The sequence below is a fragment of the Narcine bancroftii genome, chromosome 6 (genome assembly GCF_036971445.1).
Source record: "Narcine bancroftii isolate sNarBan1 chromosome 6, sNarBan1.hap1, whole genome shotgun sequence".
Lineage (NCBI taxonomy): Eukaryota > Metazoa > Chordata > Chondrichthyes > Torpediniformes > Narcinidae > Narcine > Narcine bancroftii.
Genome location: NC_091474.1, coordinates 26,281,502 through 26,307,752, shown reverse-complemented (window position 1 = coordinate 26,307,752; position 26,251 = coordinate 26,281,502). Strand labels below are relative to the sequence as shown.

General features: G+C 45.9%; 1 long non-coding RNA gene across 3 annotated transcripts in view; it reads right to left on the bottom strand.

Annotated features, from left to right (window-relative positions):
• Positions 1-331: 331 nt before the first annotated feature.
• Positions 332-26,251, bottom strand: part of LOC138735860 (uncharacterized) — a 73,743-nt gene continuing 47,823 nt past the window's right edge. Inside the window, exon 6 of one of the 3 annotated variants that reach the window (XR_011339972.1) lies at positions 332-1,866. This is a non-coding gene — a long non-coding RNA (uncharacterized lncRNA). Of the gene's footprint in view, positions 1,867-2,378; positions 3,147-12,625; positions 12,704-26,251 lie in introns of those variants that run through there. The other 2 variants (XR_011339971.1, XR_011339973.1) reach the window with 2 other exon arrangements.

Here is a 26,251-nt window from a genome sequence, read left to right as displayed (position 1 = left end):
GCATCGGACTTGTCAGCCACCAACGAGCCTGCAGCTGACGTGGACATTTACCCCCTCCATAAATCTTCGTCCGCGAAGCCAAGCCAAAGAGAGAGAAGAAAACATGAAAGGCTGCAGACACCATGGTTGAAGTAAAAACACAATGCTGGAGAAACTCAGCAGGTCTGAAATGTTGATTATGTATTTTTATCTTTAACATATAAAAGACATTGTTTGACCTGCTGAAGTTCTCCAGAATTGTGTCTTTACTGGTATTAAGATCAACTGATCTGGCTTTCATTAGATTCTGCCCCCCCCTCACCCCACCCCACCTTCTTCATCCATTGCCTTTCCACAGCTTTGTCTCTCTCCCTTTTCCTCCATCTCCTTTCACAGACCCAAAATCAATTCTCACCTCTCCTCTTATCATATCTAATTAATACCTTTTGTTGATCTAGACTCCTCCCCCAGCCAGCATTGTCTTTATGCTGAGTATTCCTGTTCTTTGCTTATTCCTTGAAGAAGGGCTTAGGCCTGAAACATTGGCAATATATCTTTACCCTTTACTGCCTATGGATGCTGTAAGACTGGCTTAAGTTTTCCAGCATTTGTGTGTGTTTTTACTAATCTTCTCGCTTTCATTACTGGAAAGTCGTTATTGCGATCTTCTGTGATCATGGCATTTGTTTAATAAGGCTGCTACTTCTGTGCTCCCCTTGATATTTGCTCCTGGTTCACATTGCAGTAAACCACCATTAGTTTGCATTAAACTTTTTTTTTAATTAATTAGTTCATTATAACGATTCATCTTTGCTGCAAATTACTACAAGAATGAAATTGTTGACCCATGATCAATTCTTGATTACGTTTTGTACATGAGGAATATTAGAGCTGCTTTAATTTCTAACAGTGATTATTATTTACTCTGCAGATTGCTGGTCGTGATTGGTCTTTACCATATTATTACAAACAATGTGAATATTAGTTCTTACCCAAGTTTGCAGACAATATAATAACCTGCCATTATAAAATACTACATATGAGCATTACTTCTAGTTAATTATTTGCAAATGGAGTAGTGATTCTTTTCTCTTCATTAACAACACACACATTGTGCTGTAGATTATAATCTGTGCAAGAATTCTAGCACAGAGTAAATGAGGGAGAGGGTGTGTGCATTGGCCATTAGTGCAGATGGCAGACTGTGTTTTTGGTCCTTGAGCAAGCCATATGATGATTAATTGTTATTTTGGATACTTAGGGATATAAGTATCAGTTCTTAGTGTCAATTACAGTCAATGTGAGCATTAGTTCCCAGAGATGAATCAAGCCCTATTCCATGCCTTCCTCCATCTTCCAGGAGCCTTGCTGGTCCACGATCGAGAATTTCACGCTCAGCAGGCCAGTCCTGGAGGGTTGAAGATTCTGCAGGAACAGCAGACTGCTGTAGGTCACCAGAATGGGAGTATGCTTCCCCTATTCTCCTGCTGAGAAGATGAAGCCTGGGAGAGGACCCTACAAGGGTAGGAGACCACTGCAGTGACCAGTGCAGGGCTCACTGGATGAAGGAGCTGGCTTGTGGGAACAGTGATCCGGAAGGGTGCCGATGGTGAGCAGGGCTCCTGAAGCAGCCCTCAGCATTGAAAGCTTCATATTAGGGGTTCGGAATCAGGGTCTGAGGAAGGAGTCTCAGATGCCTAGAACTCAGCCTCACCACTGGACTGGACAGGAGGCCGTGAAGCTTCAGAGGTTACGGGGGAAGAGGAGACGGCGACATCGGAAAAGATGGAGGGATCTACAAACACTTGATATCTCTGAACGAACTTTCTTTTGTTTCTCTTTCTTATCTTGATAGCGACATTGTGTTGCCAGTGCCTCTGTGTGTGCCTTTAGGAGCAAACAAAGGAAAAAAAGTTTCTTGTGTATTTTGTGTTAATAACAATAAATGAAAGCTTGAACCTTGAATCTCTGAATCCATCATACGAGAAGGAATTTCATAAATTTGAGGTAAGAAGATCTCTGGGTCCCCCTTTCCACTATTGATCACATTCATCAGGAGTGTGGCTTAAACAGGGCTCAAAAATTATTGAGGACCTTTCCCATCCAGCACACAGGACCTTTGGTCCACTTCCATCAGGAAGGAAGTACAGGTGCATTAAAATCAGGACTTCCAGACTGAGAAACAGCTTCTTCCCACAGGCTGTGAGATTGATGAACAGTATCCTGAAACCAAGTAAATCATCCCAACATATTTGTATTAAATTATCATGTATTGTATGTGATTAATAATGTGCTCTATGTGTGTGTGTGTGTGTGTGTGTGTGTGTGTGTGTGTGTGTGTGTGTGCGTGTGCGTGTGTGTGTGTGTGCGTGTGTGTGCGTGTGTGTGCGTGTGTGCGCGTGTGTGTGTGTGTGTGTGTGTGTGTGTGTGTGTGTGCGTGCTCACATGTTAATGTGAGTGCACATGTTCACCATGGTCTGGAGAAAAACTTTTTTACCTGGTTGTATATTCAAGATTCAAGATCATTTTATTGTCATGAGATAAAACAGAAAATGTGATATGACATGAAATTTCCCTTAGTCTACTGTAAGGCAGACAAAGATTCACTATCACCAAAATTTCCCAGCGTTCCTTACAGTCAGAGTCACTGAACGTCCATTGATTCACCTCCAGAGCTCCTGCAACCTCCGCAGCCACACAGACTCGAGTCCAAGCCATTGGCAACCCAAGCTCCAGATGTGAACCTCTGACATGATCAGGATGCCTTCAGCACCCTCGGCACCCTCTCACATTCTGTTCCACGTCCTCATACACTTTCATCCAATCTTGAGCCAGTTTCCAACAGTTTGCAGCCTGGTGTGAATCATTTGCCCACAGCTGCCCTCAGTCTAGGTGGTTTCTTCATCTTGAGTCACCAACAGCCTGCTGCCTGCATATTCTTCAGCATCAGAGCCCCTCACTGGTCCGCCACCAAGATCACCATCCCATGGGTCTTCTTCTTTGGTTTTCCTTCTCAGTCAGTGATAGTGAACTTGAATATGACAGGCCCATTCTCAGTACAGACTGGTGCACATATGGCTGTGTCACTCCCCCAGCATTATCAGCAATTATTCTCAAGGCCAAGTTGCACCTCACTTTCAACACCTTAATGCTGGAGTGGAATGAATCTATAAGATAAAGGGGAGACTGGTCAACATCACCTCTGCCCCAAAACCAAGGTCACCCCAACTTCAGTTGTCGAGCTGCAATATGGTGATGGTGCACAGTCGGAGGCTGGTGTCGAACTCAGCAATGGTTCATCCTTGCACCTTTTACCTGGAGCAGATGTATAATACCACTCCACAACAGGAAAAGCCCACGGTGGGTCCCAGGAACCAATTGTCAGGGAAGGTGGAGCTCAGCAATGGGTGTATCAGAACCATCTTCGACAGTTTCCTTCCACCAATCTTGAGCAAGCCATGAAAAATTGGAGAGACTCAACAGGTCAGGCAGCATCCGCAGAGAGAAATGGTCAGTCAACATTCCAGGTCGGGACCAATTTTCTCCATTGATGCTCCCTGACCCACTCAGTCCCTCTCACCCCTTACGTTTCCCTCAAGCTTATCTTAACAAGCTTATGTTTGGCACCGAATGGGTTAATCCCTTGACACTGTCATGGTGACATCAGAAGCAATGGTATAAGGTTGCAAGGAAAATATTATTGAATACTTGTTATTTCACTTTGGCAATTGATATTCAGAGGATATTATTGCACCTGTGATATCAGCAACTGTATGTTCCCTTATGTTGAGTGTGTTTGTGTATACTTGTCAAAATGATGGATAGCATTACTTTGACATACACACATATTGAACTAATGTAGAGTTGACATTGCTTTTATTCTTTCATGGAGATGTGGTCATCCTTGGCAATCACCCTTGAGAAGGTGGGGCTGAGTTGTCTGTACAGTGGTATTGGGAAGAAAATTCCATGATGTAGTGATGGTGAAAGGCTGGTGACTTTTTTTTTCCAATTCAGGCTTGGATAGGGGGAGGAGATATCTTGAGGGAATTCCTGTTTCTCATTGGTGGAGGCAACAGGTTTGGGATCTGCTGTCAGAGCAGCCTGTAGATGGTGAGTGGAGCTGGAGGGATTGTGTTTAGGATAGTGGACAGGGCATTAATCAAGTGGGCTGCACATCCCAAAGTTCATATTTATTGTCAGAGCGCATACATTACATCACATAAAACCGTAAGATTCTTTATCATGGGGGCCAGGCAGATTTGCCACTAACTGGTAGTGCGAAAAACTGTACTCAAGAAGATAGGTACACATGAAATAGAGAAATGAGTGTGCAATATAGAGAGAATTTTTAAAAATCAATAACATGCAAAAGTCCTTAGATTATAGATACAACTTTAAGAGGTACCCCCAGTACAGACTCACCACTTTGTGCCAACATTTCTCTCAGCTTATCCTCCAAACCCACTGTAATAAGACTTACATCCAATGAACCTGCCCAATTATTTGGCTATTCGGTGCTTTATGTTTCACCCACCCTCAACCTGATCCCGTCACACAGCAATGTTGAATGGTCTCGCTCTATTTAAATAATAATTTGCGATTTAATTCTGTCCTCCCCACTCTATCTTGCGCTACGCTCCATCTGCCTCTCCTCACTCACTCATTTAGACCGAGCCATATCCTAGCTCTCAGTGATGACCTGACCTCTTGCTCTCTCTACAAACCACCCCGCTCCAAATATCTGTCATCAGCAGAACGCCAGAAAAGGTAACACTAGTCATAAGTGTAATTCAAATTCTTGTTTCCCCCACGCAGATCTTGCCTTATTTTCTCAAAGAACTTTCATTGAAGCAGAGTCAAACATGAGAAAATTGTTAAAAATTGCACATTTCCAACAGAAATAGTGATTTTATGATTTCAACCAGTTGAAAACCTCTTTAGGTTATTGGGTGCTCAATAAAAGGAATCTTTCTTCGACCACTTATTTAGATCCCTGCCCAGTTACATGTTTTTTATTGCACTGTTTACAGTGGATTTTACATTCATATTTGCTTCAAGTATGTGAAGATGAGGTCTGACTGTATGAAATCACAAGGGGCATAGTTAAGGTGAAAGATTAGTCTTGGACCCAGGGCAGGGAGTTTAAAACCAGATGGACCCAAGGGGAATTTTTTTTCTCACCCAGAGAATGGTAGGTGTATGCAATGAGTTGCCAGTGAAAGTGGTGGAGGAAGTAAAATTGCAATGATAAAAGACGCTTAGACTGGTACATGGATCGGAAAGATACGGAAAGATAAGGGCCAAACAGAGACAGATGAGACTGACTTGATCAATGTAGCTCGAAGTAAAAACACAATGCTGGAGAAACTCAGTAGGTACAACGTGTGTTTTATATAGCAAAGTTAAAGATACATACCCAACGTTTTGGACCTGAGCCCTTCATCAAGGTGTGAGCAAAATGTAGGGAGGCACCTGAAATTTGCCTGAAGGCAGGTGTCTTACAGGGATTCTTGCTCTTTATTGGTAGTGGTAACATGATTAGGAGATGAGGAGAAAATTCTTCTCTTGGAGAGCAGTAAATCTGAGGAATACTCCCCAATGAAGCAGTAAATGGTCTCATTAAATATATGAATATATGTGGTTGGACAGTGGGAGAATTAAGGGTTATGGGTAAAAGTCAAGTAAGTGGAGCTGAGTTCGCAGCCAGAGCAGTCGTGACCTTATTGAATGGTGAAGCAGGCTTTGTCAGGCCAGATGGCCTATCCCTGCTCCTGTAACTTATGGACAATACCCCAACCTAAGAGGGCCTGTGTTTCTGCTGTGGAACTCAATAACTATATATCCACCGCCACATGGCAATGAGCATTAAAAAATGTGTAAATTAGAAACAAATGGCTAATAACAACATTTGAAGAAATTCTGTAATTAAGTGCTTTGCTTTACACATAAAATATATAGAAACATAAGCAGATAAACAAGTAAGGTGTGATTGTAGTGTGATGCACAAATGTGAAACTCAGCAGGTCTCACAGCATCTATCGGAAGTAAAGGGATATAACCAATGTTTCAGGGCTGAGCCCTTCATCAAGATATGAGCAAAAAGCAGGAAGATGTTGGAATATAAAGATTGGTGGGGGGGGGCGTGTTGGAGAGAAGAAAAGGAAAGTAGGGGCAGGTGGAGGGTTACAGGTCAAGAAGCAAGTGGTGGATATGGGTGGGAGGGAGGAAGAGAAAAAAAGCTGAGGTGATAAGGGGAGGGTGCTCTCTCAATGGAGAGAGAAGGAAGGCATGGGAAACTAGAGGAAAGAAGACATAGGGATAGGAAAAGAGAGAGAGAGAGTGAGAGAGAGGGAGAGAGACTGGGGAAGGGGCGTTAACAGACACCAGAGAGGTCGATATTAATGGCTTCTGATTGGAGAGTGCCCAGACAGAATGTTAGGTGCTGACCCTTCAGTTTGCAGGTGGCCTTGGTTTGGCAGTGTATGAGGCCATGGACAGAAATGTCAGCCCAGGAGTGGGGTGTGGAGTTAAAATGGTTGGCCACTCTGAGGTCTCTGTTAATTTATTTTTAGACATACATCAGTTCTGTTCCAAGTCGTAAAGCTAGGGCTTTGTTATGAGGTGAGAGGCCTTTCATAGAGTCCAAAAGCTCGAGTGTAAAGGCAGAGATCCTCTGCCCTTACACCAGGAGACCTACCCCCATGGACGTGCCCTGGCCGGCTGTGCTCTTCTGCCTAGCATGAATGTAATGCTGCAACAAATGGCTCGCTAGGGGCGGGCTGATCACCCATCTCCCTCCATGACCCTCTCAGGGCAGGGGCAGCCTGCGGGGCCTGTCAGGGCAGGGGTAGCCGGCAGGAGTCGTCAGGGCAGGGCGGCTGGTGGGAGCCTTTAGGGGGCAGCCAGTGTGGGCTGTGACAGCCCCACCGGCTGTTCTGGCACTGCACGGGGCCACTTCGGGCTTCAGGGCCACTCGTCACCGCTAGCGGCTCAATATGTGGCAGAGCAATGGCATCTTCCCTACCCATAATTCCCCCATGCAGCTGGAACTCTCTGGGAAACACAGAGCGGTTCCAGCTGAGTGGTGGATTATGGATAGGGAAGGCAGCCATTACTCTGCTGTGTATTTATGACAGGTGGCACCATGGCAACCGTTGGCCCACCTACAATAATTCTGGACGACTTACTGATGCACCACTCTGCATAAAAGCAGGACTAATGAAATCAAGTGTAATATCAAATCCAAAGGGAGTAAGTATAGGATTTGCCCATTCAGAGCCAGCTCTTCAGCGCTTGACGTCCTGCTTTGCGGAAACTGCCAAAATGTTTGGCCTGGACGTCAGCCTGAAGAAAACTGAGGTCCTCCATCAGCCAGCTCCCCACCATGACTACCAGCCCCCCCACATCTCCATCGGGCACACAAAACTCAAAACGGTTAACCAGTTTACCTATCTCGGCTGCACCATTTCATCAGATGCAAGGATCGACAATGAGATAGACAACAGACTCGCCAAGGCAAATAGCGCCTTTGGAAGACTACACAAAAGAGTCTGGAAAAACAACCAACTGAAAAACCTCACAAAGATAAGCGTATACAGAGCCGTTGTCATACCCACACTCCTGTTCGGCTCCGAATCATGGGTCCTCTACCGGCATCACCTACGGCTCCTAGAACGCTTTCACCAGCGTTGTCTCCGCTCCATCCTCAACATCCATTGGAGCGCTTTCATCCCTAACGTCGAAGTACTCGAGATGGCAGAGGTCGACAGCATCGAGTCCACGCTGCTGAAGATCCAACTGCGCTGGGTGGGTCACGTCTCCAGAATGGAGGACCATCGCCTTCCCAAGATCGTGTTATATGGCGAGCTCTCCACTGGCCACCGTGACAGAGGTGCACCAAAGAAAAGGTACAAGGACTGCCTAAAGAAATCTCTTGGTGCCTGCCACATTGACCACCGCCAGTGGGCTGATAACGCCTCAAACCGTGCATCTTGGCGCCTCACAGTTTGGCGGCCAGCAACCTCCTTTGAAGAAGACCGCAGAGCCCACCTCACTGACAAAAGGCAAAGGAGGAAAAACCCAACACCCAACCCCAACCAACCAATTTTCCCCTGCAACCGCTGCAACCGTGTCTGCCTGTCCCGCATCGGACTTGTCAGCCACAAACGAGCCTGCAGCTGACGTGGACTTTTTACCCCCTCCATAAATCTTCGTCCGCGAAGCCAAGCCAAAGACAAAGAAGAAGTATAGGATAGCGAAGCGGAGTGGGAAGTTAGAGGATTGGGAAACCTTCAAAGAGCATCAGAGGGTAACTAAGAAAGTCATAAGAGAGGGGAAAATGAAGTATGAAAGGAAATTAGCAAATAATATAATGGAAGATAGCAAAAGCTTTTTTAAATATGTGAAGAGGAAGAAATTGGTTCGGTCTAAAATTGGTCCATTAAGAATGGAAAAGGGTGAAATTATTACCGGAAACAAGGAGATGGCTGAGGAATTTAACAAATACTTTGCAACTGTCTTCACCAAGGAGGATATAGGTTATGGTCAGTTAGGGGGTAGTGGTCATGCGGTATCAAGAGACTTGGGGAACTTTCCTGGGGAAGTATGGGATCTAATGGATATCCGGATCCAGAAACAGGAGGTTGTGAGTAAATTGTTGGGATTGAGGGCTGATAAATCCCCAGGGCCTGATGGGCTGCATCCCAGGGTGCTTAAAGAATTTGCTATGGAAATTGTGGAAGCACTGGTCGACATTTTCCAAAGTTCCATAGATTCGGGGGAGGTCCCTGAGGATTGGAGAGTGGCTGATGTGGTGCCGATTTTTAAGAAGGGAGGGAGGGAGAAAACGGGAAATTATAGACCGGTCAGCCTGATGTCGGTGGTGGGGAAGATATTGGAGTCTATCATAAAAGGAGTAATAGCAGAACACTTAGGCAGAAATAATAGTATAAGGGCTAGTCAGCATGGATTCCTTAAGGGTAAGTCATGCTTGACTAACCTTCTGGAATTTTTCGAGGATGTGACAAAGAGGGTGGACTTGGGAGAGCCAGTGGATGTGGTGTATTTGGACTTCCAGAAGGCCTTTGATAAGGTACGGCACGGGAGACTAGTGGGCAAGATCAGGGAGCATGGTATTGGAGGTAAGGTGCTGACATGGATAGGAAATTGGTTGAGAAATAGGAAACAAAGATTTGGGGTAAGCGGGTCTTTTTCAGGATGGCAGGATGTGACGAGTGGAGTGCCGCAGGGATCGGTATTGGGTTCTCAGTTGTTTGTAATTTATGTAAATGATTTGGATGAGGGGATTATTAATAACGAGCAAATTTGCAGATGACATGAAACTGGGTGGCAGTGTGGGGTGTGAGGAGGATGTCAGGAAAATGCAGAGGGACTTGGACAGGTTGGGGGAGTGGGCGGCTGAATGGAAGATGACGTTCAATGTAAGCAAATGTGAGGTTATCCATTTTGGGGGCAATAATAGGAAAGATGAGTATTATTTAAATGGAGACAAGCTAGGGAGTGGGGAGGAGCAAATGGATCTGGGAGTACTTGTTCACCGGTCACTGAAGACTAGCATGCAGGTTCAGAAAGCTGTGAAGAAGGCAAATGGCATGTTGGCTTTCATAAAGAGGGGATTGGAGTATAGGAACAGAGACGCCCTTCTGCAGTTGTACAGGGCCCTGGTGAGACCCCACCTGGAGTATTGCGTTCAGTTCTGGTCTCCAATTTTGAGGAAGAACATACTAGCTATAGAGGGTGTGCAGCGCAGATTGACAAGGTTAGTTCCAGGGATGGCGGGTTGACATATGCTGAAAGGCTAGAAAAACTGGACTTGTATCCGATGGAGTTTAGAAGGATGAGGGGGGACATGACTGAGGTATACAAAATCATCCGGGGGATAGACAAGGTGAAGTCTGATTACTTGTTCCCAATGATGGGGGAGACGAGGACTAGAGGGCATAGTTTAAGAATACAGGGTAGGCCCTTTAGGACAGAGATGAGAAAACATTTTTTTACCCAGAGAAGTGTGAATCTGTGGAATGCTCTGCCACAGAGGGTGGTAGAGGCAGATTCGCTGATTATGTTCAAAAGAGAGTTAGATAAGACTCTAGTGGGCAAAGGAGTTAAGGGTTATGGGGATAAGGCTGGAAAGGGGTACTGATGGTAGTGATCAGCCATGATCTGTAAAATGGCAGTGCTGGCTCGACGGGCCGAAGGGCCTACTCCAGCTCCTATTGTCTATTGTCTATAGAGCTTCCGCCGCCAAACCCAGGCGTGCAAGGAACACACACCTGCTTGGTACACTCATCCTCGTTCCTCATCCAAGTGTTCGCTCTCAATGCCAAATACAACATGGTGGATACCAAGGCCAGCTTTTGCAAGCTCTCTTTATTGCCGTGTATTTTGATGCATTGGTCACCCCTGCCCTAGGTGCTATTTTGCCTAGGTATGCCTCTGGAGGTGACATAAGAGAGGTCTATAAGATCATGAAAGACATACATAGGGTGAACAGGCAGGACCTTTTCCTGGGGCGAGAATAGCAGACACCAGTGGACATCTGTAGACGGGAGGAAAGTTTAGGGGAAGTGTCAGGGGTAAGTGTTTTTACACAGAAAGTAGTGGGTGCCTGGAATGCATTGCCAGGGGTAATGGTAGAGGATGGTACAATACAAATGTTGAAATGATTCTTAGACAGGCACACGGATACAAGAAAAAATAGAGGGTAATGGGTGTGAGGTAGGGAAGGGTTAGATTGTTGAGTTAGTTTATATAAGTAGGCACAACATCGTGGGCTGAAGACCCTGTACTTCCAAAAGGTAATGGGTACTGCCCAGTACTTCACGGGCAAAATTCTCCCCACTATTGACAACGTGGACAGGGAATGCCGCAGTCTGAGAGCAGCAACCATCATCAAGGATCCATACCACCCAGCACACACACTATGTTCTCGTTGCTGCCATCAGGAGAGAGGTATAGTGCCACAAGACTCGCACCACCAGGTTCGGGAACAGCTGCTGCCTCTCCACCATCAGACTCCTCAACAATAAACTCAATCAGGAACTCATTTAAGGACTCTTATTTTGCACATGATTTATTATTAATTATTTATTTTTCGTATTGCATAGTTAGTTTGATTGCACTTTTCTTTGTTTTCATCTCTCTCTTTTTTATACACATCTTTTCTTGAGCACAGTTTTTTTTTGCACTACCAATAAGTAGAAATTCTACTTCGCCCACAGGAGAAAGAATCACAGGGTTGTATGTGATGTCATGTATGTACTCTGACAATAAATCTGAACTTTGAACTTTGGTAACAGACCCGTTCGACCCACAAAGAGTAAGAGGAGGAAACACAGAGATGGAAGGATTATCTTTGGATACTTGGAGAACTTTCCTGTTCTTAAATTTTTTATTTTTTATTTTAAGATTTAGACATAAGTCACAGGAACAGGCCCTTCCGGCCCACGAGCTCATGTCACCCAATTACATTCAATTAATCTATAACCCCTGGCACATTTTGAACAATGAGAGGAAACTGGAGCCCCTGGGGAAAACTCACGCAGACATGAGGAGAACATACAAACTCCTTACAGACAGCACAGAATTCGAACTCTACTCCCGGTCACTGGCACTGCAACAGCATTGTGCTAACCGCTATCCTAACTGTGCTCCCGGAGAAATGTTGACATTTCCATTCGAGAGGGGATTTAATTTATCTTCTTGTCCAAAGGACCAGAAAATTAATTCCCTTCTCTTTCCTACACTTTCATACACATGAGTGTTCTCCAAGCATCCTGGTCAGTCTTAATTACAGAGGTACACATTGCTGTCCATGGGAGCTTGTTGAGTATAACTAGGCTGCCATGGTGACTGATTTACACACACACCACACCCCCTGCAGGTGAAGATGAACTGATATGACCAGGCTGTGAGTAAATTGAATTAAAAGGCTCCTCTTCAACTAATTGGCAAACATCTGATGTGGGTCCTGATTTTGGGGTCTGATAGGGAACATAAGAGCATAAGAAATAGGAACAGGATGTCGAGCATGCTCCTCTATTCAATGTGATCATGGCTGATCTGATCATCTCCACCTTCCTGCCTTTTATCCATATCTCTTAATTCCTCGACTATGTAGAAGTCTATCCAACCTTGTCTTAAATATATTTACTGAGATCACCTCTACTGCTTCAACAGGCAGCAAATTCCACCAATTCACCACCCTCTGGGAAAAGTAGTTCCTCCTCATCTCCATCCCAAATCTACTCCCCTGAATCTTGAGGCTATGTTCTTTCATTCTGGTCTCCCCCACCAATGGAAAAAACCTACCTACCTCTACCTTATCTATGCCTTCCATAATTTTATATACTTCTATATGATACCCTCTCATTCTTCCGAATTCCAGCGCGTACAGTCCGAGATGACTCAATTTCTCTTCATAGGCTAACCCCCTCATCTTTGGATTCAACCTGGTGAACCTCCTCTTCACCACCTCCAAAGCCAGTTCATCATTCTTCAAGTAAGAAGAAATGGAAGGAACCTAATTTGGGTCCTGATGTGGGGCTGCTAGTAGAGAAGTTTCAGCTTTCAAGATACAGAAATAATAAAAGATTTTTCAAAGTATTTCATTACCTCACATCCCAAACTGCTAGCTGTCAGCTTTGAATGAACTGTGAGCTTCTGATGTGACAGCTCTACTCAGGACACAATTTCCCACCACCTGAATAAATAATGTTGCAAATAAGGGTCATAGATTTTTGCCTTTCATATTAGCAGGAGATTAAAATATGAAAACACATCACTGACTAAACTCTGTTTCACTTGGGTTCTTAAGAGATTACTTTAAGGCCACAGTTGAGTCAGTTTCTATGTAGAACAGAAAAAAATTAAGGAATTAATTTCACCGTGGAATTTCAAGATGAGCTGGAAGCTTTCCCTTTAATGATATTTTTTTCCTTCACTCTCACAGGAAAACGAAAAGATTATGGCTCCAAGCAGAGGGCAAGGAGAAGATTATTTGGTCCTTGAGATGTCTGGAGTTCCCATGACTCGAGAACAGAGAATGCTGGAAAGACTCAACAGGTCAGGCAGTATTTATGGAGAGAAAAATGGAGATAATGTTTCAGCTTTGAGACCCTTCCTCAGTCCTGAGCTGAGAGGTTTGTTGAGCCATTTCAGAGGCAGATAAACACCAACCACATTTAATCTAGAAATATGGGTGATGGGACATACAGAGTGAACAGCAGGGACCTTGACAGGTTGGTTGACAGATAGCCCATGATGTGCAAGTCTACAACTTCTTAAATGTGGCAACACAAGAGGAAAGGTTCATGACTCGGGCATTTGGTATGCTTGCTTTCACAGGTTGAGGTATTGCCTATAAGAATTGGGCATCACATCACACATCTCTGGAGAGTGATAGGTCACTCAGGAAGAATGTGCAAACTCCACACAGACAGCACCAGAGGACAGGATCAAACCCATGTCTCTGACACTGAGAGGCAGTGCCTTTACCAACTGTTCCACCACCTTGCCTTGTTCATTCCAGATACCTTGCAAACCTGTAACTTTTAATTGAGTTCACCTGAGTCCTTCAAGTAAAATATCTCTTCAAAAGCCTTATGGAATGTTCCATTTAACTAATGTACATCCTGGTGATGTGCTGGACAGGTAATAGTGCTTGTAATGCAGATGTGCAGAATTCACCTGGCAGCTGTGGAATTTCAGTTTATTATGGAGAACTCAACAAATTCAATAAGACAGGAAGCACAAATAGGCTATTCAGCCCATCAAGTCTGGTCCACCATTCAATCCTGAGCTGATCCATTTTCCCACTTAGCCTCACTGCCTGGCCTTCTCCCCATAACCTCTGATGTCCTGGCTAATCAAGAATCTATCCATCTCTGCCATAAATACACCCAATAAATGCCTCCATAACTACCTGTGGCAACAAATTCCACAGATTTACCACTCTCTGGCTGAAGAAATTCATCACATCTCTGATATAACCGGACGCCCTGCGATCCTGAAGTTATGCCCTTTTGTCCAAGATTCTCTCACCATGGGAAACAACCTCTCGACATCTATTCTGTCCACGCCTTTCAACATCCTGTTTCAATGAGAAACCCCCTCATTTTTCTAAATTCCAATGTGTACAGGCCAAGACCTGAAAACACTCCTCATATAACCCTTTCCATCCCGGCATCACCCTTGTGAACCTCCTCTGAATCCTTTCCAACATCTGCAAATCCTTTCTCAAATGAGGAGCCCAAAACTGCTCACAATCCTCCAAGTGAGGTCTCATCAGTGCCTTAGAAAGCCTCAACATCACATCCCTGCTCCTGAATTCTATTCCTCTTGAAATGAAGCCAGCATTGCATTTTCCTTCTTCACCACCAACTCAACATGCAAGTTTACCAAGGTATTTTTAACTTTCTCCCCATTTAAAAATAGTTTAATTGTTTATTTTTTTATACCAATAAACAAAATCATGGTTAATCTGGCCATGGACTCAGCTCCATATTCCTGCCCCTTCCCCATAACTCTTACATCTCCTACCCTTCTAAAATCCATCTTAAATACATTTGATGAATTTGCCACTACTGATCCTATCAATGAGGAACCTTCTACTGCTTCCTTTAATAAGGCAGTCTCCACTGCTTCCTTTGGCATAGAATTCCACAGATTCATTTCTCTCTGGAAGAAGCAGGCCCTCCTTCCTCCACGCCAGATCTACTTTCCCAAATCCTGTGCTTCTCGGCCTGCCCTTTTCTCCCACCTCTCCTCTCCTTCCTCCCTCCCACCACCTTTTTAATTCAGGTGTTTGCTAGTGTTTGTTCGTACATTGATGAAGGGCCCAGGACTGAAACGTTGACTACCTTTTACTTCTGACGGATGCTGTGTGACCCATTGAGTTTCTCCAGCATGTTTATGCATTGCCCTTGCATTCGACATTTCTATCCTGGGGAAATGATTCTGACTGTCCACCCTTTCAATGCCTCTCATAATTTTATAAACTTCTATCAGGTATCCCTGACGCTCTGGAGAAAAGAACCCAAGTTTGTCCAAACCCTCTCTAGTAAAGTTCTGCTGTGATTTTGAGGTAGGAATTGATCTAAGACCTCTGGTGAGATGCTGCAATACCACAGCTAAATGACAGTGCAAGAACCATCAAGCTGAGGAACAGCTTCTTCCCATGGGCAGTGGGAATGCTGTATGACAACTAAATCAACTTTATTAATAACATTTGTTTTAATATATGTACATATCAAGACAAGTTTATTATCATCTGATTGCACAAGTACAACCCAACGAAACAGTGTTCTCCGGTCCTCAGTGCAAAACACGACCAGACATAACACGCATACAGACATACAGTACATGTGCAAGACAAGTATTCATATATAAAGATAAATAAATGAGAGTCTCGGATGGTTAGTATGAGCAGTTCCTTTGGTCATTCTACATTCTCACTGCCTGTAGAAAGAAGCTGTTTCTCAGCCTGTGTATGTGTATCGTTTGTCTGTATGTGTGTTATTATGCACTGTGGACATGTATTGTTTATCTGTGTTTGTGTTATGCCTGTACGTGTGTTTTGCACCATGGACCAGAGAACATTGTTTTGTTGGCTTGTGTTTTTAAAAACTGGCCTGTGCATCAGTAGGCAGAGAGGCTACTGCTGCCCGAAGCTTGGCTGTGATCTCACATAGCCAACCAGCCAGCAATAATTGTCTTTCACTGCGTTTAAACCTGAAGAATGAATTTGTAAAATATTGAAGGTTCTTCCTGCTTTGGAAGAACTAGGCCCTGTAAAAGCCATTAAGTGGAGCATTGATGCCCTCTGGTGCCCAAGGGGTGGTGGTGTTGCAAATGGCTCAGCCACAATCTCTCTGTTACACAAAATTAAGAATCAGAATCAGAATTTATTGTCACGAACAAGTGATAAAATTTGGTGTTTTGTGGCAGCGTCACAGTGCAAACATTCCTATTATAACCATCTTACAGCATTACTATAAAAAATTTAAATAATAGTGCATGAAAAGTAAGTTCTTTGGCTTGGCTTCGCGGACGAAGGTTTATGGAGGGGTATGTCCATGTCTGCTGCAGGCTCGTTGGTGACTGATAAGTCCGATGCGGGACAGGCAGTCACGGTTGCAGCGGTTGCAAGGGAAAATTGGTTGGTTGGGGTTGGGTTTTTCCTCTTTTGTCTTTTGTCGGTGAGGTGGGCTCTGCGGTCTTCTTCAAAGGAGGTTGCTGCCCGCCGAACTGTGAGGCGCCAAGATGCACGGTTGGAGGCGATATCAGCCCACTGGCGGTGGTCAATGTGGCAGGCACCAAGAGATTTCTTTAAGCAGTCCTTGTACCTCTTCTTTGGTGCACCTCTGTCTCGGTGGCCAGTGGAGAGCTCGCCATAGAACACGATCTTGGGAAGGCGATGGTCCTCCATTCTGGAGACATGACCCACCCAGCGCAGTTGGGTCTTCAGCAGCGTGGATTCGATGCTTGCGGACTCTGCCAGCTTGAGTACTTCGATGTTGGTGATGAAGTCACTCCAATGAATATTGAGGATGGAGCGGAGACAGCGCTGATGGAAGCGTTCTAGGAGCCGTAGGTGATGCCGGTAGAGGACCCATGATTCGGAGCTGAACAGGAGCGTGGGTATGATAACGGCTCTGTACACTCTGATCTTTGTGTGTTTCTTCAGGTGGTTGTTTTTCCAGACTCTTTTGTGTAGTCTTCCAAAGGCGCTATTTGCCTTGGCGAGTCTGTTGTCTATCTCGTTGAAAAGTAAGTTAATGTTAAATTAAATGTTACATTGAATTTGCAGCCTATAAATATGGCCCAGGCACCATAACCTCCCTCCTCAACACCTCACACATTCAAATAATCAGCTAATCCTTTCTCCTACCTTTACAGTTAGTGCAACACTATTACAACGTCAACAACCCAGGTTCAGATCAGACGCGGTCTGCATGGGTTTCCTCCAAGTGGTTTAGTTTCTTCCCACCGGGGATGTAGTTGTGTGGAAAGTGTACTATTCCAGTTCTTCATCATCTGCAGATTTCTTGTTTAACCTTCACATGGAATGCTCACCTCCATTGGTCAAGACACGATGTATGTTGCAGTTAAATTAAACATTAGTACAGTAAAACCTCTGGTATCCGATTCCTATGGGGATTGGTAGATGCCACATAAGTGTTTTTTCTGGTTACCTAACTAACACACCTGCATTAAGAATCGATAGTTTAAAAGACAAAATACATAAATATTATACTGTACTTACCCTAAACAAAGTTCACTTGCATGAATATAGAAACCTTAAAGCATTTTACATTATTTTCAGTCACATTCTTTGAAAACATTTAACCGTCACTGCATTTGCAGATTCCTCCCCCTCCATGGAGCCACCCAAAAGACAAACAATAACATTATAGATCATTAAAACTCTTCTCCCGGTAGTTTACAGATTAGGCCTCTGACTGGGGCATTTCTTACTAAGCAGAAATAAGGAGACACTTTAAGAGAGTCACCCCAATGGCAAGCAGCATCAACCAGCTCTTCATCCGATGTCATTCCTGCTATGAGCAAAGCACAACCAAGGCACTCCGATGGGTGAATATTTGCTCTCATCTTAACTGAACATTTACTTTTACAATTTTAAACTTGCGTATTTTTATCTATTTTAAAATTTTTATTTATTTTTCTTAGTTTTTTTGCCAGTTGTCTGAGGCTGCCGGTCGCTTGAGCTGAGTGGGAGAATGGATCAGCAGACCGGAGTCGACGGGTTGAATGATCTACTTTTGCTCACAGTCTTATTGTGTGCTGCTCTGGTTGGCCCATGACAGGAAGGATGCGAGGACTTTGAAAAGGTCATGGTAGAGAATCTGCTGGAGGAACTCAGCAAGTCGATCAGTATCAGTGAAAGAAAGAGAATGGTCAGTGGTTCCGTCAGAACTCTTCACCAAGACTGAATGCTGTCTGGATAAGAGGTTTGGCCTATAAGGAGAGGTTGGACAAACTTGGGTTGTTTTCTCTGGAGGCTGATAGGAGACCTAACAGAGGTTTATAAAATTATGAGAACCGTTGGTAATGCAGACACTAAGAAATTTTTCTCAGGGTAAAATGAAAGGACATCCATTTAAGATAAAGGACAGAACGTTTAAGGGAGATGTATGGAGCTTTTATTTTACACAGAGAGGGGTGGGTGCCTGGAAGGAGATACATTGATAACATGTAAGAGGCTTTGTGATAGATCCATGAATAATGGAGGGATATCTGTCATGTTCAAGAAGAGACATTTAGATTAATAATGTTTAGTATAGACATCATGGCCTGAGCCTGTACTGTGGTGTATGTTCTAAACTCCTCAAAAGCAAGATCTACCTATATAAGACTGATGAGAAGATGTAAACCATGAGGACACAAGGAAGATTCAGGGTTCACGGCAGAACGAGACCTTGTCACAGCTATACAGGGCTAGCTGGTATATTGTTTATATTTGTGGAAATCAAATAAAATACATCCTACATCGTTCATCTGACTGTACACATACAACCTGACGAATCAGCATCTCTCCAGACCATGATGCATGAACAAAAACACACAAAAGATAAAAATCGCTGAAGAAATCGTGTAATAGTTGAGATTTTGGGACCAATTTTTCAGGTCAAATTTGGTTGACTTTTGCATGGATCCTACTTTTGACCACAGTAAATACCCGCGTTGTTCAAGACGTCAGGAGTGCGGAGGCTGGGATCGGGTGGTAAGTCTGCATTTGGGGTGTTGGGAGCTCAGATGGGTGGGTGGTCGGGCCCAAAATCAGGAGGGGTGTCAACCTTTACGTGAGACATATGGAAAATATGCTATTTTTGGGCCAAAAAAGGGGATCAACTTTTTCATGGGAACAATTATTACATGAGTATATATGGGACAAACATTGGGTGATGTCTCAGTTACAGGATATTATTCATCAGTCTCAGAACTTGTAGGAAGAAACTATTCCCAGGCTGTCAGTCCTGACTTTGATGCTCCTGTACCTTCTTGATAGTAGTGGGTTAAAGATACTGTATGCTGGATGGAAAATGTCTTCTATAATTCCTTGAGCCCTATTTAGACAACCCTCCCAGTAAATGTCATCTGGAGCTGAACGGGATACTCCAGTGATCCTCTTGGCTGTTGTAATTATCTTCTGAACTCTGGTCTGATGTTTTGCAGCTACTGTTCCACACAATGATGCAGCCAGACAGAACACTCTCAATTGTGCTACTGTAAAAAGTTGTCAGGATGAGGGTTGGCAGCCTTGCCCTCCTCAACCTCCTTAATTTATCTAAATTATTCATATATATAATACAAATGCCAAGAGTCTTAGCACTAATCCCATGCCCACCATTGGTCACAGGCTTCCAAACACTAAATTCAAGTTCAAGTTTATTGTCATCTGATTGCACAAGTACAACACACAGACATACAACCGGACACAACATACATTCGGACAAACAATATATAATATACATATATAAAAATAAATCAATATTGTTTAATAGATAGTAGACTCAGAGGGTTTGTATGAGCAGTTCATCTGGCCTTGTTTGCCTTGGACCAGCCTTCTGATGGGACTTCATCACAGCAAAATCAAAAAATAGAAAAGTTCAGCAGGTCAAGCAGCATCTATAGAGAGTGACACTGCCAAAAATGTCGGCCTGCAATCCTTCGAGAGAACTGGGAAAGACAAGTACATTAAACAAGAAAATTTGCAGTCACTGTGATTGTAGTTTACACAAAAACGCTGGAGAACCTCATGCAGGGTTCTTTATGTGGCCAAGATAAAGTTCCATAGCCAACATTTTGGGCCTGAGCCCTTCATCAAGGTATGAACAATAAGCAGGCAAGTGTCTGAATAAAATGGTGGGGGAGGGGCATGGGGAGGAGCACAAGCCCACAGGCAGGAGGTAGTAAGTGGATATGGGTGGGAGGGTAGAAGAGAAAAAAGCTAGGAAGTGATAGGAGTGAGGAGCTCTGTGAATGAAGAGGGAAGGGGGTGGGGAGCTCTGTGAATGAAGAGAGAAGGGGTGGGAAGCTCTCTGAATGAAGAGGGAAGGGGGTGGGGAGCTGGAAGGAAGGAGACAGAGGGATAGGGAAAGAGAGAGAGAGAGAGAGAGAGAGAGAGAGGTTAAACAGAAACCAGAGAAGTTGATGTTTATACCATCCGGTTAGAGAGTGCCCAGACAGAATATTAGGTGTTGTTCCTCCAATTTGTGAGTGGCCTTGATTTGGCAAAAAAATGAAAGAAAGAAGTAACATTAGTTTTCAGTAGAGTGGGTGAGGGAAGGGCATTAAGAACAAAAAGAATGTTTGCAATGGGACAAGTTGTACAGGCTCAAGGCCACAATTACCAGCACAATGAGGTCAGACTGTGAAATGCTCTGTTAATAATGGAGGATTAATTAATTGAAAAGCTTTAAGCTTAAGAAGACCTCAACTAACATGGTGGCACCATTAGAGTAGCAGTTAGCACAAAGCAATTACAGCACCAGCCACTTGGGTTCGAATCCCATACTGTCTGTAAGGAGTTTATACATTCTCCCCATGTCAGTGTGGGTTTCCTCCAGGGGCTCCGGTTTCCTCCCACCCTTCAAAACATAGCAGGGGTTGTAGATTAATTGAGTGTAATTGGGGGGAAGAGCTCATGGGATGAAAGGGCCTGTTACTGCGCTGTTACACCCCCCCCACACCGCCCCCAAAACCCCTGTCACTTTAAGAGTGTGATATTGAACTTGGTCCATGCAATAAACCAACAGAACCCATGACCAGTGTATCTGACGACATCACATCCTTCCAGACCACATCGGTGAAGAGCAGAGTGGAGTAATGTTTCAGCTCCAGAACCCTTTGTCAGAACTGGCGGCTCAACAGGACTTCCTGTTCATTTAGAAAGGGCAATAATGTTGGCCTCATCAATGGATATTACGTTCTGTGAAATGATCAAGGGGGGTGCTAAATGCTGGAGGAACTCAGCTGGTCTTGCAATGTCCATGGGAGGTAAATTTTTTTAATTTAGATGTTCAGCATGGTAACAGGTCACTTCAATCCACGAGTCCGTGCCACCCAATTTACGTCCAATTAACCCACACTGCCAATATGTTTTAAAGATATGTAACTAATGTTTCAGGCTTGTGCCTTTCTAAGACATCTCCACAGACACTTTATACAAACCCACCAACTACACTTCTTCACAGCCTGTCATCTTCCCCCATCTCCATAAAAGGGCACAGACCCGAAATGTCAGCTATATATCTCTATCTCCTGTTGATGCTGCAGGTTTGCCCAGCATGTCCCTGTTTTCACTACAATCACAGTGACTGCAGGCTGCCATTCTTCACTCAGGAGGGCGCTGCTTACTAAATCACAATATTATTCCCAATCTTCCAACCCAATTCCAGTGAGAGTTGAACAGGGAAGTCTTCTTCTTTTCTTTGGCTTGGCTTCGCGGACGAAGATTTATGGAGGGGGTAAATGTCCACGTCAGCTGCAGGCTCGTTTGTGGCTGACAAGTCCGATGCGGGACAGGCAGACACGGTTGCAGCGGTTGCAGGTGAAAATTGGTTGGTTGGGGTTGGGTGTTGGGTTTTTCCTCCTTTGCCTTTTGTCAGTGAGGTGGGCTCTGCGGTCTTCTTCAAAGGAGGTTGCTGCCCGCCAAACTGTGAGGTGACAAGATGCACGGTTTGAGGCGATATCAGCCCACTGGCATCGTCTGCAAAGAGTAGTTCACGGACAAGTTTCTCTTGTGTCTTGGTGTGAGCTTGCAGGCGCCTCAGATTGAAGAGACTGCCATCCGTGCGGTACCGGATGTAAACAGCGTCAATGTGGCAGGCACCAAGAGATTTCTTTAGGCAGTCCTTGTACTTCTTCTTTGGTGCACCTCTGTCACGGTGGCCAGTGGAGAGCTCGCCATAGAACACGATCTTGGGAAGGCGATGGTCCTCCATTTTGGAGACGTGACCTACCCAGCACAGTTGGATCTTCAGCAGTGTGGATTCGATGCTGTCGGCCTCTGCCATCTCGAGTACTTCGATGTTAGGGATGAAGTCGCTCCAATGAATGTTGAGGATGGAGCGGAGACAACGCTGGTGGAAGCGTTCTAGGAGCCGTAGGTGGTGCCGGTAGAGGACCCATGATTCGGAGCCGAACAGGAGTGTGGGTATGTCAACGGCTCTGTATACGCTAATCTTTGTGAGGTTTTTCAGTTGGTTGTTTTTCCAGACTCTTTTGTGTAGTCTTCCAAAGGCGCTATTTGCCTTGGTGACTCTGTTGTCTATCTCGTTGTCGATCCTTGCATCTGATGAAATGGTGCAGCCGAGATAGGAAAACTGGTTGACCGTTTTGAGTTTTGTGTGCCTGATGGAGATGTGGGGGGGCTGGTAGTCATGGTGGGGAGCTGGCTGATGGAGGACCTCAGTTTTCTTCAGGCTGACTTCCAGGCCAAACATTTTGGCAGTTTCCGCAAAACAGGACGTCAAGCGCTAAAGAGCTGGCTCTGAATGGGCAACTAAAGCGGCATCGTCTGCAAAGAGTAGTTCACGGACAAGTTTCTCTTGTGTCTTGGTGTGAGCTTGCAGGCGCCTCAGATTGAAGAGACTGCCATCCGTGCGGTACCGGATGTAAACAGCGTCTTCATTGTTGAGGTCTTTCATGGCTTGGATCAGCATCATGCTGAAGAAGATTGAAAAGAGGGTTGGTGCGAGAACACAGCCTTGCTTCACGCCATTGTTAATGGAGAAGGGTTCAGAGAGCTCATTGCTGTATCTGACCCGACCTTGTTGGTTTTCGTGCAGTTGGATAATCATGTTGAGGAACTTTGGGGGGCATCCAATGCGCTCTAGTATTTGCCAAAGCCCTTTCCTGCTCACAGTGTCGAAGGCTTTGGTGAGGTCAACAAAGGTGATGTAGAGTCCTTTGTTTTGTTCTCTGCACTTTTCTTGGAGGTGTCTGAGGGCAAAGACCATGTCAGTAGTTCCTCTGTTTGCGCGAAAGCCGCACTGTGATTCTGGGAGAATATTCTCGGCGACACTAGGTATTATTCTATTTAGGAGAATCCTAGCGAATCGGGCACAGGGAGAGCAGGGGCGGCCCCGGCCCCGGTCCGGGCTGAGGGTAGGCGGCGGCGGCGGCCCCAATCCGGGCAGGAGCAAGAGGGAGGCGGCGGCCCCGGCCTCGGTTGAGTGAGGCAGGCGGAGGCCCCAATCCGGGCAGAGAGTGGGAGGCGGCGGCCCCAGTCCGGGCACAGGGAGAGCAACGGCGGCCCCGGCCCCGGTCCGGGCTGAGGGTAGGCGGCGGCGGCCCAATCCAGGCACAAGCAAGAGGGAGGCGGCGGCCCCGGCCTCGGTCGAGTGAGGCAGGCGGAGGCCCCGGTCTGGGCACAGGGAGAGCAGCAGCGGCCTCGGCCCCGGTCCGGGCAATATGGTCCGACCTAGGAGGGGAGGCAGACCCCTCCAGCCCGGGTAAGAAACCTGCATAGGAGAAGGCCACTCCGATATAAAACCTACGACCCAAGGACCTCGCTGCCACGTCCCAGCTTGCTTGGCCACGGCACACGAACCATGGGTGTAAAGGGTGGGGCCAGTACTGCGCACACTGCACTCCACCTAAAAGCTCCTTTGCGCAGGCCCGAGGACAAGTCCACGTCCTCCCCCTCCACGTCCTCCCCCTCAAAAGATGCTCACAAACTCAAGCTAGCATGCTGGAACATCAGAACCATGCTAGACAAGGCTGACAGCCACCGACCTGAATGTCGGTCTGCCCTCATTGCACATGAACTCCTCAGACTTGACATCGACATAGCCGCTCTCAGTGAAGTCCGCCTGGCAGATGTAGGCAGCATCCAAGAACGCGGCGCGGGCTACACATTCTACTGGTCTGGCAAGCCTTCGGATGAACGACGCCTATCTGGTGTAGGCTTCATGGTCAAGAACTTCATTGCCTCCAAACTCGAAAACCTTCCGACAGGCCACTCGGACTGAATCATGTCCATGCGACTCCCCCTTCAAAACAAGCATTGCATCACCCTCATCAGTGTCTATGCTCCAACCCTCCAGGCGGAACCAGCAGAAAAGGACAAGTTCTACACTGACCTGCACAACCTCATTCAACGCACCCCTACAGCCGACAAGGTTGTCATCCTTGGCGACTTCAACGCTCGCGTCGGCAAAGACTCAGAAACCTGGCCAGGAATCCTGGGCAAGCATGGCGTCGGCAAGTGCAACGACAATGGGCGCCTCCTGTTGGAGCTCTGCGCAGAACAGCGGCTTGTCATTACAAACACCCTTTTTCAGCAGAGGGACAGCCTTAAGACCACCTGGATGCATCCCCGATCCAAACATTGGCATCTCCTGGACTACATCCTGGTGCGAGAAAGTGACAAACGAGATGTGCTCCACACCAGGGTCATGCCCAGCGCGGAATGCCACACTGACCACCGGCTGGTTCGCTGCAAGCTCAACCTTCACTTCAAGCCAAAGCCCAGGAACAGTAAAGCCCCCAGAAAGAGGTTCAATGTTGGAAACCTGCAGTCAGAACAAGCGAGAGGAAACTTCCAGGCAAACCTCAAAGCAAAGCTCGACGATGCAATCCGCCTCACGGACCCATCCCCTGAAACCCTCTGGGATCAGTTGAAGACTACCATACTGCAATCCACTGAAGAGGTACTGGGCTTCTCCTCCAGGAAAAACAAGGACTGGTTCGACGAAAACAGCCAGGAAATCCAGGAGCTGCTGGCAAAGAAGCGAGCTGCCCACCAGGCTCACCTTACAAAGCCGTCCTGTCCAGAGAAGAAACAAGCCTTCTGTCGCGCATGCAGCCATCTTCAGCGCAAACTCTGGGAGATCCAAAATGAGTGGTGGACTAGCCTCGCCAAGCGAACCCAGCTCAGTGCAGACATTGGCGACTTCAGGGTTTCTACAAGGCTCTAAAGGCTGTGTACGGCCCCTCACCCCAAGTCCAAAGCCCGCTGCGCAGCTCAGACGGCAAAGTCCTCCTCAGCGACAAGATCTCCATCCTCAACCGATGGTCAGAACACTTCCAATCTCTTTTCAGTGCCAACCGCTCAGTCCAAGATTCCGCCCTGCTCCAGCTCCCTCAACAGCCCCTAAGGCTAGAGCTGGATGAGGTCCTCACCCAGGATGAGACATATAAGGCAATCGAACAACTGAAAAGTGGCAAAGCAGCAGGTATGGATGGAATCCTCCCAGAGGTCTGGAAGGCTGGCGGCAAAACTCTGCATGTCAAACTGCATGAGTTTTTCAAGCTTTGTTGGGAACACGGAAAACTGCCTCAGGACCTTCGTGATGCCACCATTATCACCCTGTACAAAAACAAAGGCGAGAAATCAGACTGCTCAAACTACAGGGGAATCACGCTGCTCTCCATTGCAGGCAAAATCTTCGCTAGGATTCTCCTAAATACAGGGAAGTCTAAGGATGCAATAAACAAATGTACTGGGGAAACTCAACAAATCACGCAGCATCTATTATGGTTTTTAGACTGCAAGCGTGTAATGGGACCATCAAGGAATTTTGCTGCCACATGGGCAGTCTAAAAAGGAATGTGTAGGAATTTTGAGTCAATTCTTGCACCGCGATTTATCCTGCAGGACCCGTACAACTTTTTGGAGGAAGCCTGCAGTGTAAACTGTACCAGGAAAAATTAATTGACAGCCATCCACTCTACTGCATGTCCAACCACTGCAACTATTGAACTCAGGTACTTGCAGTCAAAAAGGTGCCCAGTATGAATGACCACACAGGCAGTAATTATGTTAATTTTTTTCCACGATTTTCCCAACATTGCAGTCTAAAAACCATGAGTAACAAGTAAAGGGTAACTAACATTTTGGGCCTGAGCCTTTCATCGAGGTTGCACATTCCAGGACCATGTAATAGATTTTTAAGTCACTTACGGATGCCCCAACTGCCTGTCATTTCTGCGGCTGGGAGGAGACAGTGCACCATGTATATGCAGAGTGTGTTTAAATATTGGAAGGCGCTGCTCCTCAAGTTCTGGCTGCATTTTAGTCACACGCTCCTGACCTTCAGTTACCCAGTGAGGAGAGAGGTGCGGTGGGTCTCCTGGTCGACTTGCTCCTGGGCCTAGCAAAGTTGTCCACTCATGGGTCCAGGCAGTCGAGGGTTTGGCCCAAGCTGACTGCCTCCCCATCTCTCGGGTTTATGTTCGGGCCCATGTGTCCCTGGAGAAGGAGCACGTTGTGTTCACGGGT